This window comes from Narcine bancroftii, chromosome 1 (assembly GCF_036971445.1).
Source record: "Narcine bancroftii isolate sNarBan1 chromosome 1, sNarBan1.hap1, whole genome shotgun sequence".
Taxonomy (NCBI): Eukaryota; Metazoa; Chordata; class Chondrichthyes; order Torpediniformes; family Narcinidae; genus Narcine; species Narcine bancroftii.
Genome location: NC_091469.1, coordinates 396,247,684 through 396,256,317, shown reverse-complemented (window position 1 = coordinate 396,256,317; position 8,634 = coordinate 396,247,684). Strand labels below are relative to the sequence as shown.

Below are 8,634 nucleotides of genomic sequence, written 5' to 3'. Positions count from 1 at the left end.
TCTCACTAGGTTTCATTGTTGGGGCTCAAAAGACATTGAGCACCCGTCAGGGTCACCAGTTCAGTGGGACTAACTGCAGAGCTCAAGAAACACAGAGAAGGGTCAACTACCAACTGTCTTTTATTTTAAACATTCGTGCACCTCATAAAAGAGAGTGATGTCAGCATATTTCATAAAGGGGAGTGATGTCAGCATGCTTCACAAAGGGGAGTGATGTCAGCGCACCTCACAAAGGGGAGTGATGTCAGTGCGCCTCACAAAGGGGAGTGATGTCAGTGCGCCTCACAAAGGGGAGTGATGTCAGTGCACCTCATAAAGGGGAGTGATGTCAGCATGCTTCACAAAGGGGAGTGATGTCAGCGTGCCTCACAAAGGGGAGTGAAGTCAGCGTGCTGCAGAGTCGTTGTCTCTCTGGCAACATGCCAGCAGGGAAGCAATGCGCTTCATCAACCCACGCGAGTCTGCAATCGCGGGCTTCTCCTGGGAAAGGAATAGGAGCCCGCACCATTCTGTGCCGGCCGCTCAGTGCAGCGATTCTGCCTGTCCAGCTGTGCGGCCACATGGTCCATCACACAGGTATACTTTTTTCAACAAATGATGAATTCCCTCTTTGTTAAAACAATGAGCTTAATCTCATTTATAGCTACTCAACTACATGAGTTAATTTGCCTGCTTTGTAAGAAAATGCAGGCGGTCAAAAGAAAAATACTTTCACCTTAAAGTGTTTAATATGAATTTAACTTAGCACCACTATATATATGTCAGCTTGATGAGGTGGCCTGATGAAAGATCATCAACCTATAATTTTAACTCAGGAAATGCTGGGTTATCTTTATTTGAAATGTATTGCAGGGAAGCTTATTGAATCTATACCACACATTGAGGGAAAAGGAGACAGCAGATGGTGGATCCTGGACCAACAAACAGTGTATCTGTTTGTTATACTATCTGCTGGCACCTGACAGCTTCCTATTTTGGTTGCAAGCAGATATAAGTGGATGGATTTTGGGTACAAAGTTGCTTTGACTCATGATTCTAGCTGGAGACACAACTGTGACTGAAATGAAATCTAATGAGTCCATGCCTCTTCAGGGACTGAACTAGAGCAAACTGAAGGCACGCTGATGCTGAGATTCAGCTGCTTGCACTAATTTTGGACTACTTATTTGTACAGCTCTGCAAAATTTTAGAAAATTACTGTGTTTTGCAGTATTCCCTACAATTATGCTCTCAAAGTAAAAGTCACCAGGAAGCTAGGAGGAGAAGGTCAAGCAGGTGCATTTGCATTTCTACCATATATTTTGGCATATAAGTAGAGTTGTGAAACCCAAAAAAGTCTCAAAAATGAGGGTCGACTTATACGCCAGATATATTTTGAGACCTGAAATTCAGCTTAAAACCTAATTCGAGCTGATCTGGCATATAAGTTGACCCTTGAAAAACCAATTCGATGTATAAGTTAACTCTTGAAAAGCCACAAAAAAACCCGACTGCAAGAGATTTCCATTTGGACTTTTATTGAAAACAACACAACTAAAATCGCTACGATTGTCTGAAAGCAACAACACATTTAGATCCCTTCAAAATTCCTCTCTCTATTACTGTCTGAAGTAAAAATGGCAGCAAACACATCCATGCTCTCACTGTTTAAACAGTCATCATATGCATCCCGGTCTGTATCCGATGAGGCAGCTTCAGGTTCATTGTCAGTGCCCCAAAATAAATCATCTTCCATCCCATCAATTGCACAAGAGATACTGCACTTTTTAAATGATTTTATCAGAGTCTCTACTTTAACTGTTCCCCATGCCTTGAGCATGAAGTTACATAGCACATCAAGTGATGCAGCATGCATTGCCCTGCCTGTTGTAAATGACTTTTCTGCACTTGACATCCATGTATTCTATTCCTCGCACACATTGTCTTTGAATGGCTTGTTCAAGAGGACATCGAGAGGTTTCAATATAGATGTCAAACTACCCAGGATAACTGCCATATAAGTATTATTTAGTGCTAATCTACTTTTAGTCTTCTCCGTTAAGTGGCTACGAAGCATATCCCAAACCAGCAAACTCCATTCTTTGTGTAAACCGCCTAGTTGCCTGTTCCACGCATTTCATGAAAATGTACAAAAATACCTGGAGGGAATTTCTTTTTTGGTTTAAATTTGCTTTTGAAGATTACCATGGGTCTTAACTTTGTCCCGTCAGTCATGTAGGATAACACCACAGTAAACCTGGTCCTTTCATGGCCTGCACTTCTGGTTTGCACAGTTTTAACACCTTTCCATTCCACTATTCTATTGCCTATCATTTTGAAATTCATGGGGGTTTTGCCCTTGTTTCCAATATTTGCCAATGAAAACTGCAGGTTCTGTATAATAAACTGGTGAAAACATAACTTTATGATCAAGATCTTCTATTAGTTTCTGTGCAATTTTTCTTTTTTGGCATAATACCAGATTTTTCCTGTTCATGAAATGATTGGACCAGCCTCAAGATCATCACTGAGGTTTGGGTGCAACTTGGCTCACTGCCGTGCAAATGTTCTTATTTTATTTTGGGTGACTATGTAGCAATCTTGCCTCTGTTCACATACCCATTCTGCAACATGATTTTCCAACTCTGGCCAACGTGTGATTCCTTTTCTAAAAGAACGTTGGCTTTTTGGTATTTTTCTTAAAGTCTCTTCCTTTCTCCAATCTCTTACCAACTTCTCCTGCACATCAAATTATCTTGCAGCAGCACATTTGTTGGTTTTCTTGGCCATTTCTGTCAATTTAAACTTAAAACTCACTTCATATTTTCATCACATGTTGTGTTGAGTCGACAGACCCTCCACTATGGAAATCATCTCCAGCTAATGCCCAGCAGATCGATCTGCGTGATCTTTGGGGGTCAACTTGTATGTTAGTTAATGGGGCACCTCAGGCAGCCAGAAAAAGGGGGTTGACTTACACACTGATTATACCACAAAAAAATGAGGCTGAAAAAGGGGGATGACATGCTCTGGTCAACTTGTATGCCAAAATATACAGTAATTAGTTCCAAGGGGAAGAGTTATCTATTATATCAGGTATGGGTACAGGAAGATAATTTCAGTAATGATGAAGGAAGCATTCATTCACCACAAAATAAAAGTCTGATTTGTTACCCTGGAGCCTGAAATCGGCAGCTGGAAGTGTAGCTAGAAGCCAATATCTGATGTTGTTTCAATATTAGTGACTTTGTGCAGAGGACAGATTTGGCTCACCCCTCAGTCAGTGAGAGAAGAAGGGATAAATGGAAGAGAGGGGTGTGCAATTGAACCATTGCTCCTCTTCCTTTTCCTGACTACTGTGTTCTCCTTCTAGCTCTAATTATGTGGAGTTACAGCATCTGCTTTCTTCTCCTAATATTATTTCAATGGAGTGAGCTGATGGCTTGCACTCTTCCTGAATCTTGCACTTTTGTCCAGTTTTTGTGCCATGAGGGTAGAGGATGAGGACCAAATGAATGGTGTTGCTGTTCTGTATAACAGGTGTGTGCATATGCTATTTCTGCCAGCTCCAAAGGGATCCCTACCACCCCACATTTCTGCTTTCTTCAAGGTCCACTCCCTATTTTGCTAATCCCAAGTTTCTGCATGCATGTTATTTTAACTTTCCTTCCCACTCGCATGCTGACTTGTCTGTCCTCAGCCCGCTCCATTGCTCAGGAGAGGCCAAGCACAAATTGGAAGAACAGCATTGCATATTGGACAAATGATATCGATTTCTTGAGTAATAAAGCTGATAGCAAGGAACAGGCCCTCATCCCAACTTGTCCAAACTAGTCATATTTGCCTGTGTTTGTCCCATTCCCCTTTACTTTTCTAATCTATGTACTTGTCTAAATGGCTTTTAAACATTGCAATTATCCCTGCCTCTACCACTTCCTCTGGCAGCTTGTTCCATATGACTACCAACACTCTGAATGAATAAGATGCTCCTCAGTTCCCTTTTAAATCTTTCCTCTCACACATTTAAATCTATGCCCTCCTGATGTTACCCTTCCACACAACCACCTGCCTGTTGAATTTGCTTCCTCCATTGTTCACCTTTCCAAGCCTCACCTCCCTTCCCCACATGGTTCCTCTTCCCATCTGTTTCCACCCATCACCTATCAGTCTCTATCACACCTTCCATTGCAATGCTATCCACTCACTATTTGTTCTCCTCATTCTCATCACTGACACAGGGACTTGATCCAAAATGTCATTGCACCTTCTGCCTCCACAGATGTCACTTGATATTCGTTCTTCCAGTGTTCTGTTATTTTTTTGTTCCAGATTTCAGCATCTGCAGTCTATTTTGACATTTTGCTGTGCTATGTTTTTTTTTAAATGGGAATAACTGTAGCTCGTACCTTAGTATGTTCAAGAGATAGGTTTGGCCTTTTGCAGGTAATAGTTGGAACAATTTTCTTCTTTGTGTCTGCTTTCTTTTTATTCTGATGTGATACGATAGGGATATAAATGGAAGTGTTTTGGTGATTCCAAATAAATAAATGAAGCAAGAATTCAGAAGACCTGAACTATATAGTTCTATACATGGCTCTATCACACATGGGCACATTCAAGGATTACCATCCTTAACACTCCCACTTCTAAAAAAAAGAAAATAAAACTGTCAGGGAGATAGGGAGATGTGCACCTGAGAGAGCAGGGTGCAGAGACAGCACTGCTCTGCAGGGTCTTACTGCCTATCCATGATGCCAATGGCCTGTTAACGAAGTAAGTGTTTTTTTTTTAACATCCTGCAACATTGGAGGTCTTTGCCCAAGATGGCAGTGAATATGCTAGGCAGTATACCGTGATAGGCTGCAGACTCCAGGAGAGCAAAGAGATGGCACAAGACACTAAAAATTGGGAGAACATCCTCTGTTGAGAAGGAGAAGCATGGTGGTGATTATAGCTGCAGAACAGCAAGGGGATCAGTGGCTGAAGGACCCACATAGACTACAGGCTGTTGGTGACTTGCATTTGAAGGATTCATACCAGGCTGGATGCTGCTGGAGAACAGCTCAGGGGAACCAGGCATCAGAACCGGGATTTAAGAAAGTGCTGAGGGCTCTGATGGGCCTTGGGCAATGCAAATGTCAGCTATTTTCTGCCAGTATGGCAGTCAAAAGTTGAATTATATCTGTATATTACATTTTTTTTATTATATGGCAAGAAAAGGAAACTTGAACCTTGAAATCTTGAATTTCAAGGTCATGGGAATTAAACAAAGCAAAATACTCTCTTGGGAGTTTGAAGACTGGGAATTGGTTAACTGATTTGGGAATGAAATTCTTTGTGGTGGGAGACTGAGGAGTGGGGTGACAATAGGCCTTTTTATGGTGAAATACTGCATTATAGCTGGCTCAAGATTTTTTAAAAAAGGCACATTTTCCTTTTATGGTGACTACCTGTATGCTGGATCCCGCGGTGCTTTTATGTAGAGCTGAGTCGGGAGCCGGCTTCCAGAGCTGAAGGAGGCAGGGTGAGTGGTGGAGTAGCCCACCATGGGGCGAGAAGGGAGAGTGGCATATACTCAAAAATAGTGACCGAAGATGAGATAAAACTTCTAGTGGAGATCTATGCAAGCAGTCTTAGGACTCAGGCAGATCTCTTACACAATGTAATAGCCTCTATTAACCATCTGGGGTTTTAAAAAATTCACAGTCCTGGGTCACAGTCTAATGGCATCAGCACGACGTCATCAGCCCTCCTCTTTGTAGCTGCTTTTACCAGCATTCCTTTTACGGAGGAGATAGAGCGACTTTACTCCACCTCTAAGTGTACCCTCCCAGACAGATAGAAACTGAAGTGAGTTCAAGCAGTCAGTCCACCTTTGGACCTTTTATGGAGGTAAGTGCAGCGACGTAAAAATGGAAAATCTGTCTTTTTTTTTACTAATTTGTTTTAATTTATATAACTCTCCCAGACGGGGGACAAGATTATATATTTTAGAATTGAGCTGCTGTATGATAAGGTATTTTAAGGAATGTAGCAGTCATCTTGCCCATTTATCTATAGAGAATGAGTCTGGGAAATGAATAATGGAAAATAAGGTGGCTGATGAATTAAATAGGCATTTTGCATTTTTTTCATATTATAGGATATAAATAACATTCCACACAGGGTCACTCACAATCACATTGGAAGAAATACTGAACAAATGTTTGGGTTGAGGCTGACAAATCTCTGGTTTCTTTAAGGGACCAATGAGATTATTGGGGCAATATCTTCAATTTTTCAACATTCCTTTCATTCAAGGAAAGTTCCATCAGTTTGGAAAATATGGAAAGATTGAAAGGGAACAATATTATATCATGAGAGATCTTGAAAGGGTGGAAAATGAAAGGCTGTTTCCACTTGTGGGAGGATCTCAGAATATCAAATAAGTGGGCTGTGAGTTAATGATAGATCTGCTCTAACTGAGCTTCTCCGTTCAATGTGGTCACATTTCAATGGAAACTAATATAATTTGATAGGGAGACAGATAGAGCTTGTTTGGCAATAATGACGTGGGGGGGAATCGATGGTGTCCACCAATCTTGTGGATTATAGTCAAATTCTACTCTGGTCTGCTGCTCCCTGTAATTGGCAGCCCCTCGTGATAAGCTGTCCATCACAGGCACCATCATCTTGGGTACAGTCCTTGGTGGTTGCAGGATTTAAAATAAAAATTGGCTCCTTTAACTGATCGTTTAAAGCCTGTACCGCCCCATTAACAACACAACCAGGCAGTAGGCTTCTGCAGATCTTTGCTGTGTCTCTGTTCCATGCTCTCCCTCAGTCTACAGCAGCATAAGTACTGCTATTACAGCAGCTCTAGCAGCGCCACCATTTGTTTTATCCCCAACATCTTGGTCACATCTTCTCACTGATGCATTCAGACAGATGGAACAGAAGCCTGAAAACCAGCACCTCTAGGTTCAACAGCAGTTTCTTTCCAAAAGCTATTAAGATTGTAAACCTTGTTACACTAATCACAGACTGCTCAGACAAAACAAAATTATTGTCTGCACTATTCACTAGCACAACTCAATATTTGTTATCTATCTATCTTTTTGTATTTATTATATTTTAATTCAATTAATTATACAATTTCATTTGTTTGTAGTGATAGTTCATAAAGTACTGGTCAGCTGCAGCATTAAGAATTTTGACACTGATGTACATTATACAATGTATATGACCATAAACTTCTCATTATCATTAACAATGGGGTGTCACAGCCAATAGTCTCAGGAACACTAATTCATTGCCCTTATTGTATCACCTTGGATTGCTTGTGAAAATCTTCAGCTTTTGGGTGACATGGTTAGTGAGGCACTTAGTGCAATGCTATTACTGCTCTAGCAATCCAGGTTCGAATTCAGCACTCTGTATAAGGAGTTTGTACATTCTCCCTGTTTTCCCATGGGTTTCCTCCTAGTGCTCGAGTTATCTCCCATCCTTCAAAACTTGTGTGAATTGGGGTATTTTGTTGGCATGGGCTCATAGTAGGGCCTGTTACTAGGCTGTACCTCTAATTTAAAAAAAATCTTCTCACATGACAGATTCCTAGATATTCAGCATGTTGTATGTTGGAATACCATCTGCAGTGAGAGCTGGAATACCGAACTCCAAGAAAACTGATGGGGAAATGGCTGGCAATTCTAAAGGTGAGAAGGAGACTGAAGTAAAGCGACCAGCTTCAACTCAACCCTGGTGTAAAAAGACAAGTTAACTGAACTGCTATTACCTCCAATCCCATTTAAAAGGTATATTTTATTTTAACAATGCTTTTGCTTAATTTTTATTTTGGTTACGTATCATAAGTAAGCCAGGGAGCATAATTTAAGTGCTTGCACAGCATTTATTTGATTCAGATTTATAAATAATGCAAAAGTAAATAAGTTTATTTTCTTTTAGATATCTAGCAAGTATAAGTGACAGGAATAACAAAGCACAAAAAAAACCCATTTACAAAATGCAGCCACATAATTAGAAATTACATGATTTGGTCTAATCATGGAGCATATTTCCAATAGCTGAATAATGAGAATCAGTATCTTTTTTCACAAATTTGCAGAGTCTTTACTGATTCCCTCTCCTCTTGGCATTTACTCAATAGATTTTTCCAATATCCTTACTTCTGTAATTAGGAAATACATTATGTGGAAGAAGTGTGACTCTTGACAATGCAGGTAGACCAAGGTTTAACAAACACATCAAATAAAATATGGTGAAGAAAGTGATATTGAACATGGAGACAGGAAGCACTGCAAGTTTTCAGAAAATCAGGAAGCATCTGAGCAGAAAGAACCAGACTGAAACCTGTTGGTCGATAGTCTTTCATGAGAACTCAGATAAGTTGGAAATGATGCAAAGTTAAAGATGTTGATACAGCAGGGAAGGGAAGAGTGATCGAATCATTAAATTCATTCAGTATGGGACATGTCTTTCAGCATAACGAGTGCTTACTGACCATCAGGCACCCATTTACACCAATCCCTCTTTATTCCCTCCACTTTCCCCACTCGCCTACACAGCTGGTCAATTAACACACTGACTCTCACTTAGGTATGTGGGAGCAAACGGGATAACCTGGGGAGAGCTCATGCATGGCAGGAAGAATGTGTC

General features: G+C 40.7%; 1 long non-coding RNA gene across 3 annotated transcripts in view; it reads left to right on the top strand.

Moving 5' to 3' along the window:
• Window positions 1-288: 288 nt before the first annotated feature.
• LOC138751448 (uncharacterized) overlaps window positions 289-8,634 on the top strand; it is a 69,794-nt gene continuing 61,448 nt past the window's right edge. The window contains exons 1-2 of one of the 3 annotated variants that reach the window (XR_011349942.1): window positions 289-576; window positions 7,569-7,772. This is a non-coding gene — a long non-coding RNA (uncharacterized lncRNA). The remainder of the gene's footprint in view (window positions 577-7,568; window positions 7,773-8,634) is intronic. The other 2 variants (XR_011349940.1, XR_011349939.1) reach the window with 2 other exon arrangements.